Source organism: Eleutherodactylus coqui, chromosome 11 (genome assembly GCF_035609145.1).
Source record: "Eleutherodactylus coqui strain aEleCoq1 chromosome 11, aEleCoq1.hap1, whole genome shotgun sequence".
NCBI classification, from domain to species: Eukaryota; Metazoa; Chordata; class Amphibia; order Anura; family Eleutherodactylidae; genus Eleutherodactylus; species Eleutherodactylus coqui.
In genome coordinates this window covers 56988479-57000567 of record NC_089847.1, presented here as the reverse complement: position 1 = coordinate 57000567, position 12089 = coordinate 56988479, and the positions used below count along the sequence as shown (strand labels likewise).

Genomic DNA, 12089 nt, shown 5'->3' with positions numbered 1-12089 from the left:
AAATCATCCTACATTTAAAAATTCTTCTCCTGGATCATCCTTGCCATCTTTCTGGTTTTCCACAGTTTTGCTCATGGGCGCTGTGGCTTAGTTGGTTAAAGCGCCTGTCTAGTAAACAGGAGACCCTGAGTTCAACTCTCAGCAGTGCCTTGTTCTCTTATTCTGCTCAATAATCAGCACTTTTTTCCAAAAGGGAGATGTTCACTAGCCAATGACATTAAAGATGCTCGTCCCACATCCCTAGAATACTCCACCCGAGTGGCAAAGAGTCAGCTCTGGTTTAGTTTTAACAAGTAGATGGTTGCAACGTTTTGCAAAATGTAGGATGGCATAAGGCACGATAAATTAGAGGTGCCGATTCACTATTGCCTGACTGATACGCTACATAATGCCTGTAAATATGTTTAGAGACTTCAATAGCATCCTTCTTGAACGGTGATGGTAAATTTTCTTCCTCGGGGCATTGCTTGCGCTGAGCATAGAGAATTTTCCAAAAAGAAATCATACGACGAGGATGGGATTCGAACCCAAGCGTGCAGAGCACAATGGATTAGCAGTCCATCGCCTTAACCACTCGGCCACCCCGTCAACAAAAGTAACTTTACCGAACCCACATTTGGAAAACAGTCGTGATGATTCTTAGGCTTCATTTTCTTTCCACATGCAACAGCGCCGTACATCAGACATTGGTTCAGCAGGTCTTGTTTTACATCCAACGTGATGACCCATGCTAATGGCATAAATACTAAACATTCAGTCCTCTCTGCTTCTCATTTATGTTGGCATTTCCCTAGCATTCCCTAAATCTGTCAATTCTGCCTTCTATCTAACTTTTAAAGTAAAACAGGCCGCAATTCATGCAAGGCAAATGCATGGATTACATACCTATGGACAAATTATCCATGTCTTTTCCAAAAAGGATCGTCCCAAGCCGATTTCATTTAGAATTGTCACGATGCAAAATGACAGAGAACTGCATGCTGCTGCCAAGTATGTGATGGGACTCGACTTCCTTGCTGTTCTATAGTGGTAGCCACCTGAAACTACATGCTGCATAGGATCTGTTCACACTTAATTTGCCATCTCTGTGACAAATAGCAAAACTTAGAACCACTCCTCAAAATCATCCTACATTTAAAAATTCTTCTCCTGGATCATCCTTGCCATCTTTCTGGTTTTCCACAGTTTTGCTCATGGGCGCTGTGGCTTAGTTGGTTAAAGCGCCTGTCTAGTAAACAGGAGATCCTGAGTTCAACTCTCAGCAGTGCCTTGTTCTCTTATTCTGCTCAATAATCAGCACTTTTTTCCAAAAGGGAGATGTTCACTAGCCAATGACATTAAAGATGCTCGTCCCACATCCCTAGAATACTCCACCCGAGTGGCAAAGAGTCAGCTCTGGTTTAGTTTTAACAAGTAGATGGTTGCAATGTTTTGCAAAATGTAGGATGGCATAAGGCACGATAAATTAGAGGTGCCGATTCACTATTGCCTGACTGATACGCTACATAATGCCTGTAAATATGTTTAGAGACTTCAATAGCATCCTTCTTGAACGGTGATGGTAAATTTTCTTCCTCGGGGCATTGCTTGCGCTGAGCATAGAGAATTTTCCAAAAAGAAATCATACGACGAGAATGGGATTCGAACCCATGCGTGCAGAGCACAATGGATTAGCAGTCCATCGCCTTAACCACTCGGCCACCCCGTCAACAAAAGTACTTTTACCGAACCCACATTTGGAAAACAGTCGTGATGATTCTTAGGCTTCATTTTCTTTCCACATGCAACAGCGCCGTACATCAGACATTGGCTCAGCAGGTCTTGTTTTACATCCAACGTGATGACCCATGCTAATGGCATAAATACTAAACATTCAGTCCTCTCTGCTTCTCATTTATGTTGGCATTTCCCTAGCATTCCCTAAATCTGTCAATTCTGCCTTCTATCTAACTTTTAAAGTAAAACAGGCCACAATTCATGCAAGGCAAATGCATGGATTACATACCTATGGACAAATTATCCATGTCTTTTCCAAAAAGGATCGTCCCAAGCCGATTTCATTTAGAATTGTCACGATGCAAAATGACAGAGAACTGCATGCTGCTGCCAAGTATGTGATGGGACTCGACTTCCTTGCTGTTCTATAGTGGTAGCCACCTGAAACTACATGCTGCATAGGATCTGTTCACACTTAATTTGCCATCTCTGTGACAAATAGCAAAACTTAGAACCACTCCTCAAAATCATCCTACATTTAAAAATTCTTCTCCTGGATCATCATTGCCATCTTTCAGGTTTTCCACAGTTTTTCACAGTTTTGCTCATGGGCGCTGTGGCTTAGTTGGTTAAAGCGCCTGTCTAGTAAACAGGAGATCCTGAGTTCAACTCTCAGCAGTGCCTTGTTCTCTTATTCTGCTCAATAATCAGCACTTTTTTCCAAAAGGGAGATGTTCACTAGCCAATGACATTAAAGATGCTCGTCCCACATCCCTAGAATACTCCACCCGAGTGGCAAAGAGTCAGCTCTGGTTTAGTTTTAACAAGTAGATGGTTGCAACGTTTTGCAAAATGTAGGATGGCATAAGGCACGATAAATTAGAGGTGCCGATTCACTATTGCCTGACTGATACGCTACATAATGCCTGTAAATATGTTTAGAGACTTCAATAGCATCCTTCTTGAACGGTGATGGTAAATTTTCTTCCTCGGGGCATTGCTTGCGCTGAGCATAGAGAATTTTCCAAAAGGAAATCATACGACGAGGATGGGATTCGAACCCATGCGTGCAGAGCACAATGGATTAGCAGTCCATCGCCTTAACCACTCGGCCACCGCGTCAACAAAAGTACTTTTACCGAACCCACATTTGGAAAACAGTCGTGATGATTCTTAGGCTTCATTTTCTTTCCACATGCAACAGCGCCGTACATCAGACATTGGCTCAGCAGGTCTTGTTTTACATCCAACGTGATGACCCATGCTAATGGCATAAATACTAAACATTCAGTCCTCTCTGCTTCTCATTTATGTTGGCATTTCCCTAGCATTCCCTAAATCTGTCAATTCTGCCTTCTATCTAACTTTTAAAGTAAAACAGGCCACAATTCATGCAAGGCAAATGCATGGATTACATACCTATGGAGAAATTATCCATGTCTTTTCCAAAAAGGATCGTCCCAAGCCGATTTCATTTAGAATTGTCACGATGCAAAATGACAGAGAACTGCATGCTGCTGCCAAGTATGTGATGGGACTCGACTTCCTTGCTGTTCTATAGTGGTAGCCACCTGAAACTACATGCTGCATAGGATCTGTTCACACTTAATTTGCCATCTCTGTGACAAATAGCAAAACTTAGAACCACTCCTCAAAATCATCCTACATTTAAAAATTCTTCTCCTGGATCATCCTTGCCATCTTTCTGGTTTTCCACAGTTTTGCTCATGGGCGCTGTGGCTTAGTTGGTTAAAGCGCCTGTCTAGTAAACAGGAGATCCTGAGTTCAACTCTCAGCAGTGCCTTGTTCTCTTATTCTGCTCAATAATCAGCACTTTTTTCCAAAAGGGAGATGTTCACTAGCCAATGACATTAAAGATGCTCGTCCCACATCCCTAGAATACTCCACCCGAGTGGCAAAGAGTCAGCTCTGGTTTAGTTTTAACAAGTAGATGGTTGCAACGTTTTGCAAAATGTAGGATGGCATAAGGCACGATAAATTAGAGGTGCCGATTCACTATTGCCTGACTGATACGCTACATAATGCCTGTAAATATGTTTAGAGACTTCAATAGCATCCTTCTTGAACGGTGATGGTAAATTTTCTTCCTCGGGGCATTGCTTGCGCTGAGCATAGAGAATTTTCCAAAAAGAAATCATACGACGAGGATGGGATTCGAACCCAAGCGTGCAGAGCACAATGGATTAGCAGTCCATCGCCTTAACCACTCGGCCACCCCGTCAACAAAAGTACCTTTACCGAACCCACATTTGGAAAACAGTCGTGATGATTCTTAGGCTTCATTTTCTTTCCACATGCAACAGCGCCGTACATCAGACATTGGTTCAGCAGGTCTTGTTTTACATCCAACGTGATGACCCATGCTAATGGCATAAATACTAAACATTCAGTCCTCTCTGCTTCTCATTTATGTTGGCATTTCCCTAGCATTCCCTAAATCTGTCAATTCTGCCTTCTATCTAACTTTTAAAGTAAAACAGGCCACAATTCATGCAAGGCAAATGCATGGATTACATACCTATGGAGAAATTATCCATGTCTTTTCCAAAAAGGATAGTCCCAAGCCGATTTCATTTAGAATTGTCACGATGCAAAATGACAGAGAACTGCATGCTGCTGCCAAGTATGTGATGGGACTCGACCTCCTTGCTGTTCTATAGTGGTAGCCACCTGAAACTACATGCTGCATAGGATCTGTTCACACTTAATTTGCCATCTCTGTGACAAATAGCAAAACTTAGAACCACTCCTCAAAATCATCCTACATTTAAAAATTCTTCTCCTGGATCATCCTTGCCATCTTTCTGGTTTTCCACAGTTTTGCTCATGGGCGCTGTGGCTTAGTTGGTTAAAGCGCCTGTCTAGTAAACAGGAGATCCTGAGTTCAACTCTCAGCAGTGCCTTGTTCTCTTATTCTGCTCAATAATCAGCACTTTTTTCCAAAAGGGAGATGTTCACTAGCCAATGACATTAAAGATGCTCGTCCCACATCCCTAGAATACTCCACCCGAGTGGCAAAGAGTCAGCTCTGGTTTAGTTTTAACAAGTAGATGGTTGCAACGTTTTGCAAAATGTAGGATGGCATAAGGCACGATAAATTAGAGGTGCCGATTCACTATTGCCTGACTGATACGCTACATAATGCCTGTAAATATGTTTAGAGACTTCAATAGCATCCTTCTTGAACGGTGATGGTAAATTTTCTTCCTCGGGGCATTGCTTGCGCTGAGCATAGAGAATTTTCCAAAAAGAAATCATACGACGAGAATGGGATTCGAACCCATGCGTGCAGAGCACAATGGATTAGCAGTCCATGGCCTTAACCACTCGGCCACCCCGTCAACAAAAGTACTTTTACCGAACCCACATTTGGAAAACAGTCGTGATGATTCTTAGGCTTCATTTTCTTTCCACATGCAACAGCGCCGTACATCAGACATTGGCTCAGCAGGTCTTGTTTTACATCCAACGTGATGACCCATGCTAATGGCATAAATACTAAACATTCAGTCCTCTCTGCTTCTCATTTATGTTGGCATTTCCCTAGCATTCCCTAAATCTGTCAATTCTGCCTTCTATCTAACTTTTAAAGTAAAACAGGCCACAATTCATGCAAGGCAAATGCATGGATTACATGCCTATGGACAAATTATCCATGTCTTTTCCAAAAAGGATCGTCCCAAGCCGATTTCATTTAGAATTGTCACGATGCAAAATGACAGAGAACTGCATGCTGCTGCCAAGTATGTGATGGGACTCGACCTCCTTGCTGTTCTATAGTGGTAGCCACCTGAAACTACATGCTGCATAGGATCTGTTCACACTTAATTTGCCATCTCTGTGACAAATAGCAAAACTTAGAACCACTCCTCAAAATCATCCTACATTTAAAAATTCTTCTCCTGGATCATCCTTGCCATCTTTCTGGTTTTCCACAGTTTTGCTCATGGGCGCTGTGGCTTAGTTGGTTAAAGCGCCTGTCTAGTAAACAGGAGATCCTGAGTTCAACTCTCAGCAGTGCCTTGTTCTCTTATTCTGCTCAATAATCAGCACTTTTTTCCAAAAGGGAGATGTTCACTAGCCAATGACATTAAAGATGCTCGTCCCACATCCCTAGAATACTCCACCCGAGTGGCAAAGAGTCAGCTCTGGTTTAGTTTTAACAAGTAGATGGTTGCAACGTTTTGCAAAATGTAGGATGGCATAAGGCACGATAAATTAGAGGTGCCGATTCACTATTGCCTGACTGATACGCTACATAATGCCTGTAAATATGTTTAGAGACTTCAATAGCATCCTTCTTGAACGGTGATGGTAAATTTTCTTCCTCGGGGCATTGCTTGCGCTGAGCATAGAGAATTTTCCAAAAAGAAATCATACGACGAGAATGGGATTCGAACCCATGCGTGCAGAGCACAATGGATTAGCAGTCCATGGCCTTAACCACTCGGCCACCCCGTCAACAAAAGTACTTTTACCGAACCCACATTTGGAAAACAGTCGTGATGATTCTTAGGCTTCATTTTCTTTCCACATGCAACAGCGCCGTACATCAGACATTGGCTCAGCAGGTCTTGTTTTACATCCAACGTGATGACCCATGCTAATGGCATAAATACTAAACATTCAGTCCTCTCTGCTTCTCATTTATGTTGGCATTTCCCTAGCATTCCCTAAATCTGTCAATTCTGCCTTCTATCTAACTTTTAAAGTAAAACAGGCCACAATTCATGCAAGGCAAATGCATGGATTACATGCCTATGGAGAAATTATCCATGTCTTTTCCAAAAAGGATCGTCCCAAGCCGATTTCATTTAGAATTGTCACGATGCAAAATGACAGAGAACTGCATGCTGCTGCCAAGTATGTGATGGGACTCGACTTCCTTGCTGTTCTATAGTGGTAGCCACCTGAAACTACATGCTGCATAGGATCTGTTCACACTTAATTTGCCATCTCTGTGACAAATAGCAAAACTTAGAACCACTCCTCAAAATCATCCTACATTTAAAAATTCTTCTCCTGGATCATCCTTGCCATCTTTCTGGTTTTCCACAGTTTTGCTCATGGGCGCTGTGGCTTAGTTGGTTAAAGCGCCTGTCTAGTAAACAGGAGATCCTGAGTTCAACTCTCAGCAGTGCCTTGTTCTCTTATTCTGCTCAATAATCAGCACTTTTTTCCAAAAGGGAGATGTTCACTAGCCAATGACATTAAAGATGCTCGTCCCACATCCCTAGAATACTCCACCCGAGTGGCAAAGAGTCAGCTCTGCTTTAGTTTTAACAAGTAGATGGTTGCAACGTTTTGCAAAATGTAGGATGGCATAAGGCACGATAAATTAGAGGTGCCGATTCACTATTGCCTGACTGATACGCTACATAATGCCTGTAAATATGTTTAGAGACTTCAATAGCATCCTTCTTGAACGGTGATGGTAAATTTTCTTCCTCGGGGCATTGCTTGCGCTGAGCATAGAGAATTTTCCAAAAAGAAATCATACGACGAGGATGGGATTCGAACCCATGCGTGCAGAGCACAAGGGATTAGCAGTCCATCGCCTTAACCACTCGGCCACCCCGTCAACAAAAGTACTTTTACCGAACCCACATTTGGAAAACAGTCGTGATGATTCTTAGGCTTCATTTTCTTTCCACATGCAACAGCGCCGTACATCAGACATTGGCTCAGCAGGTCTTGTTTTACATCCAACGTGATGACCCATGCTAATGGCATAAATACTAAACATTCAGTCCTCTCTGCTTCTCATTTATGTTGGCATTTCCCTAGCATTCCCTAAATCTGTCAATTCTGCCTTCTATCTAACTTTTAAAGTAAAACAGGCCACAATTCATGCAAGGCAAATGCATGGATTACATGCCTATGGACAAATTATCCATGTCTTTTCCAAAAAGGATCGTCCCAAGCCGATTTCATTTAGAATTGTCACGATGCAAAATGACAGAGAACTGCATGCTGCTGCCAAGTATGTGATGGGACTCGACTTCCTTGCTGTTCTATAGTGGTAGCCACCTGAAACTACATGCTGCATAGGATCTGTTCACACTTAATTTGCCATCTCTGTGACAAATAGCAAAACTTAGAACCACTCCTCAAAATCATCCTACATTTAAAAATTCTTCTCCTGGATCATCCTTGCCATCTTTCTGGTTTTCCACAGTTTTGCTCATGGGCGCTGTGGCTTAGTTGGTTAAAGCGCCTGTCTAGTAAACAGGAGATCCTGAGTTCAACTCTCAGCAGTGCCTTGTTCTCTTATTCTGCTCAATAATCAGCACTTTTTTCCAAAAGGGAGATGTTCACTAGCCAATGACATTAAAGATGCTCGTCCCACATCCCTAGAATACTCCACCCGAGTGGCAAAGAGTCAGCTCTGCTTTAGTTTTAACAAGTAGATGGTTGCAACGTTTTGCAAAATGTAGGATGGCATAAGGCACGATAAATTAGAGGTGCCGATTCACTATTGCCTGACTGATACGCTACATAATGCCTGTAAATATGTTTAGAGACTTCAATAGCATCCTTCTTGAACGGTGATGGTAAATTTTCTTCCTCGGGGCATTGCTTGCGCTGAGCATAGAGAATTTTCCAAAAAGAAATCATACGACGAGGATGGGATTCGAACCCATGCGTGCAGAGCACAATGGATTAGCAGTCCATCGCCTTAACCACTCGGCCACCCCGTCAACAAAAGTACCTTTACCGAACCCACATTTGGAAAACAGTCGTGATGATTCTTAGGCCTCATTTTCTTTCCACATGCAACAGCGCCGTACATCAGACATTGGTTCAGCAGGTCTTGTTTTACATCCAACGTGATGACCCATGCTAATGGCAAAATACTAAACATTCAGTCCTCTCTGCTTCTCATTTATGTTGGCATTTCCCTAGCATTCCCTAAATCTGTCAATTCTGCCTTCTATCTAACTTTTAAAGTAAAACAGGCCACAATTCATGCAAGGCAAATGCATGGATTACATACCTATGGAGAAATTATCCATGTCTTTTCCAAAAAGGATAGTCCCAAGCCGATTTCATTTAGAATTGTCACGATGCAAAATGACAGAGAACTGCATGCTGCTGCCAAGTATGTGATGGGACTCGACCTCCTTGCTGTTCTATAGTGGTAGCCACCTGAAACTACATGCTGCATAGGATCTGTTCACACTTAATTTGCCATCTCTGTGACAAATAGCAAAACTTAGAACCACTCCTCAAAATCATCCTACATTTAAAAATTCTTCTCCTGGATCATCCTTGCCATCTTTCTGGTTTTCCACAGTTTTGCTCATGGGCGCTGTGGCTTAGTTGGTTAAAGCGCCTGTCTAGTAAACAGGAGATCCTGAGTGCCTTGTTCTCTTATTCTGCTCAATAATCAGCACTTTTTTCCAAAAGGGAGATGTTCACTAGCCAATGACATTAAAGATGCTCGTCCCACATCCCTAGAATACTCCACCCGAGTGGCAAAGAGTCAGCTCTGGTTTAGTTTTAACAAGTAGATGGTTGCAACGTTTTGCAAAATGTAGGATGGCATAAGGCACGATAAATTAGAGGTGCCGATTCACTATTGCCTGACTGATACGCTACATAATGCCTGTAAATATGTTTAGAGACTTCAATAGCATCCTTCTTGAACGGTGATGGTAAATTTTCTTCCTCGGGGCATTGCTTGCGCTGAGCATAGAGAATTTTCCAAAAGGAAATCATACGACGAGGATGGGATTCGAACCCATGCGTGCAGAGCACAATGGATTAGCAGTCCACCGCCTTAACCACTCGGCCACCCCGTCAACAAAAGTACTTTTACCGAACCCACATTTGGAAAACAGTCGTGATGATTCTTAGGCTTCATTTTCTTTCCACATGCAACAGCGCCGTACGTCAGACATTGGTTCAGCAGGTCTTGTTTTACATCCAACGTGATGACCCATGCCAATGGCATAAATACTAAACATTCAGTCCTCTCTGCTTCTCATTTATGTTGGCATTTCCCTAGCATTCCCTAAATCTGTCAATTCTGCCTTCTATCTAACTTTTAAAGTAAAACAGGCCACAATTCATGCAAGGCAAATGCATGGATTACATACCTATGGACAAATTATCCATGTCTTTTCCAAAAAGCATCGTCCCAAGCCGATTTCATTTAGAATTGTCACGATGCAAAATGACAGAGAACTGCATGCTGCTGCCAAGTATTTGATGGGACTCGACTTCCTTGCTGTTCTATAGTGGTAGCCACCTGAAACTACATGCTGCATAGGATCTGTTCACACTTAATTTGCCATCTCTGTGACAAATAGCAAAACTTAGAACCACTCCTCAAAATCATCCTACATTTAAAAATTCTTCTCCTGGATCATCCTTGCCATCTTTCTGATTTTCCACAGTTTTGCTCATGGGCGCTGTGGCTTAGTTGGTTAAAGCGCCTGTCTAGTAAACAGGAGATCCTGAGTTCAACTCTCAGCAGTGCCTTGTTCTCTTATTCTGCTCAATAATCAGCACTTTTTTCCAAAAGGGAGATGTTCACTAGCCAATGACATTAAAGATGCTCGTCCCACATCCCTAGAATACTCCACCCGAGTGGCAAAGAGTCAGCTCTGGTTTAGTTTTAACAAGTAGATGGTTGCAACGTTTTGCAAAATGTAGGATGGCATAAGGCACGATAAATTAGAGGTGCCGATTCACTATTGCCTGACTGATACGCTACATAATGCCTGTAAATATGTTTAGAGACTTCAATAGCATCCTTCTTGAACGGTGATGGTAAATTTTCTTCCTCGGGGCATTGCTTGCGCTGAGCATAGAGAATTTTCCAAAAAGAAATCATACGACGAGGATGGGATTCGAACCCATGCGTGCAGAGCACAATGGATTAGCAGTCCATCGCCTTAACCACTCGGCCACCCCGTCAACAAAAGTACCTTTACCGAACCCACATTTGGAAAACAGTCGTGATGATTCTTAGGCTTCATTTTCTTTCCACATGCAACAGCGCCGTACATCAGACATTGGTTCAGCAGGTCTTGTTTTACATCCAACGTGATGACCCATGCTAATGGCATAAATACTAAACATTCAGTCCTCTCTGCTTCTCATTTATGTTGGCATTTCCCTAGCATTCCCTAAATCTGTCAATTCTGCCTTCTATCAAACTTTTAAAGTAAAACAGGCCACAATTCATGCAAGGCAAATGCATGGATTACATACCTATGGAGAAATTATCCATGTCTTTTCCAAAAAGGATCGTCCCAAGCCGATTTCATTTAGAATTGTCACGATGCAAAATGACAGAGCACTGCATGCTGCTGCCAAGTATGTGATGGGACTCGACTTCCTTGCTGTTCTATAGTGGTAGCCACCTGAAACTACATGCTGCATAGGATCTGTTCACACTTAATTTGCCATCTCTGTGACAAATAGCAAAACTTAGAACCACTCCTCAAAATCATCCTACATTTAAAAATTCTTCTCCTGGATCATCCTTGCCATCTTTCTGGTTTTCCACAGTTTTGCTCATGGGCGCTGTGGCTTAGTTGGTTAAAGCGCCTGTCTAGTAAACAGGAGATCCTGAGTTCAACTCTCAGCAGTGCCTTGTTCTCTTATTCTGCTCAATAATCAGCACTTTTTTCCAAAAGGGAGATGTTCACTAGCCAATGACATTAAAGATGCTCGTCCCACATCCCTAGAATACTCCACCCGAGTGGCAAAGAGTCAGCTCTGGTTTAGTTTTAACAAGTAGATGGTTGCAACGTTTTGCAAAATGTAGGATGGCATAAGGCACGATAAATTAGAGGTGCCGATTCACTATTGCCTGACTGATACGCTACATAATGCCTGTAAATATGTTTAGAGACTTCAATAGCATCCTTCTTGAACGGTGATGGTAAATTTTCTTCCTCGGGGCATTGCTTGCGCTGAGCATAGAGAATTTTCCAAAAGGAAATCATACGACGAGGATGGGATTCGAACCCATGCGTGCAGAGCACAATGGATTAGCAGTCCATCGCCTTAACCACTCGGCCACCCCGTCAACAAAAGTACTTTTACCGAACCCACATTTGGAAAACAGTCGTGATGATTCTTAGGCTTCATTTTCTTTCCACATGCAACAGCGCCGTACATCAGACATTGGCTCAGCAGGTCTTGTTTTACATCCAACGTGATGACCCATGCTAATGGCATAAATACTAAACATTCAGTCCTCTCTGCTTCTCATTTATGTTGGCATTTCCCTAGCATTCCCTAAATCTGTCAATTCTGCCTTCTATCTAACTTTTAAAGTAAAACAGGCCACAATTCATGCAAGGCAAATGCATGGATTACATACCTATGGACAA

At 42.5% G+C, this 12089-nt stretch overlaps 15 non-coding genes across 15 annotated transcripts; 10 read left to right on the top strand and 5 right to left on the bottom strand.

Moving 5' to 3' along the window:
• The first annotated feature begins 76 nt into the window (after positions 1–76).
• Positions 77–150, top strand: TRNAT-AGU (transfer RNA threonine (anticodon AGU)). The gene has a single exon. It is a non-coding gene; the product is annotated as a tRNA-Thr (tRNA).
• A 1046-nt stretch (positions 151–1196) lies between these two features.
• TRNAT-AGU (transfer RNA threonine (anticodon AGU)) lies at positions 1197–1270 on the top strand. The gene has a single exon. It is a non-coding gene; the product is annotated as a tRNA-Thr (tRNA).
• Positions 1271–1626: 356 nt separating this feature from the next.
• On the bottom strand, positions 1627–1708 carry TRNAS-GCU (transfer RNA serine (anticodon GCU)). Its single transcript has one exon. It is a non-coding gene; the product is annotated as a tRNA-Ser (tRNA).
• Positions 1709–2326: 618 nt separating this feature from the next.
• Positions 2327–2400, top strand: TRNAT-AGU (transfer RNA threonine (anticodon AGU)). Its single transcript has one exon. It is a non-coding gene; the product is annotated as a tRNA-Thr (tRNA).
• A 1046-nt stretch (positions 2401–3446) lies between these two features.
• TRNAT-AGU (transfer RNA threonine (anticodon AGU)) lies at positions 3447–3520 on the top strand. The gene has a single exon. It is a non-coding gene; the product is annotated as a tRNA-Thr (tRNA).
• A 1046-nt stretch (positions 3521–4566) lies between these two features.
• On the top strand, positions 4567–4640 carry TRNAT-AGU (transfer RNA threonine (anticodon AGU)). The gene has a single exon. It is a non-coding gene; the product is annotated as a tRNA-Thr (tRNA).
• Positions 4641–5686: 1046 nt separating this feature from the next.
• Positions 5687–5760, top strand: TRNAT-AGU (transfer RNA threonine (anticodon AGU)). The gene has a single exon. It is a non-coding gene; the product is annotated as a tRNA-Thr (tRNA).
• A 1046-nt stretch (positions 5761–6806) lies between these two features.
• On the top strand, positions 6807–6880 carry TRNAT-AGU (transfer RNA threonine (anticodon AGU)). The gene has a single exon. It is a non-coding gene; the product is annotated as a tRNA-Thr (tRNA).
• Positions 6881–7926: 1046 nt separating this feature from the next.
• On the top strand, positions 7927–8000 carry TRNAT-AGU (transfer RNA threonine (anticodon AGU)). The gene has a single exon. It is a non-coding gene; the product is annotated as a tRNA-Thr (tRNA).
• Positions 8001–8356: 356 nt separating this feature from the next.
• Positions 8357–8438, bottom strand: TRNAS-GCU (transfer RNA serine (anticodon GCU)). Its single transcript has one exon. It is a non-coding gene; the product is annotated as a tRNA-Ser (tRNA).
• A 1022-nt stretch (positions 8439–9460) lies between these two features.
• Positions 9461–9542, bottom strand: TRNAS-GCU (transfer RNA serine (anticodon GCU)). Its single transcript has one exon. It is a non-coding gene; the product is annotated as a tRNA-Ser (tRNA).
• Positions 9543–10150: 608 nt separating this feature from the next.
• On the top strand, positions 10151–10224 carry TRNAT-AGU (transfer RNA threonine (anticodon AGU)). The gene has a single exon. It is a non-coding gene; the product is annotated as a tRNA-Thr (tRNA).
• A 356-nt stretch (positions 10225–10580) lies between these two features.
• On the bottom strand, positions 10581–10662 carry TRNAS-GCU (transfer RNA serine (anticodon GCU)). Its single transcript has one exon. It is a non-coding gene; the product is annotated as a tRNA-Ser (tRNA).
• Positions 10663–11270: 608 nt separating this feature from the next.
• TRNAT-AGU (transfer RNA threonine (anticodon AGU)) lies at positions 11271–11344 on the top strand. Its single transcript has one exon. It is a non-coding gene; the product is annotated as a tRNA-Thr (tRNA).
• A 356-nt stretch (positions 11345–11700) lies between these two features.
• Positions 11701–11782, bottom strand: TRNAS-GCU (transfer RNA serine (anticodon GCU)). Its single transcript has one exon. It is a non-coding gene; the product is annotated as a tRNA-Ser (tRNA).
• Between the last annotated feature and the right edge of the window lie 307 nt (positions 11783–12089).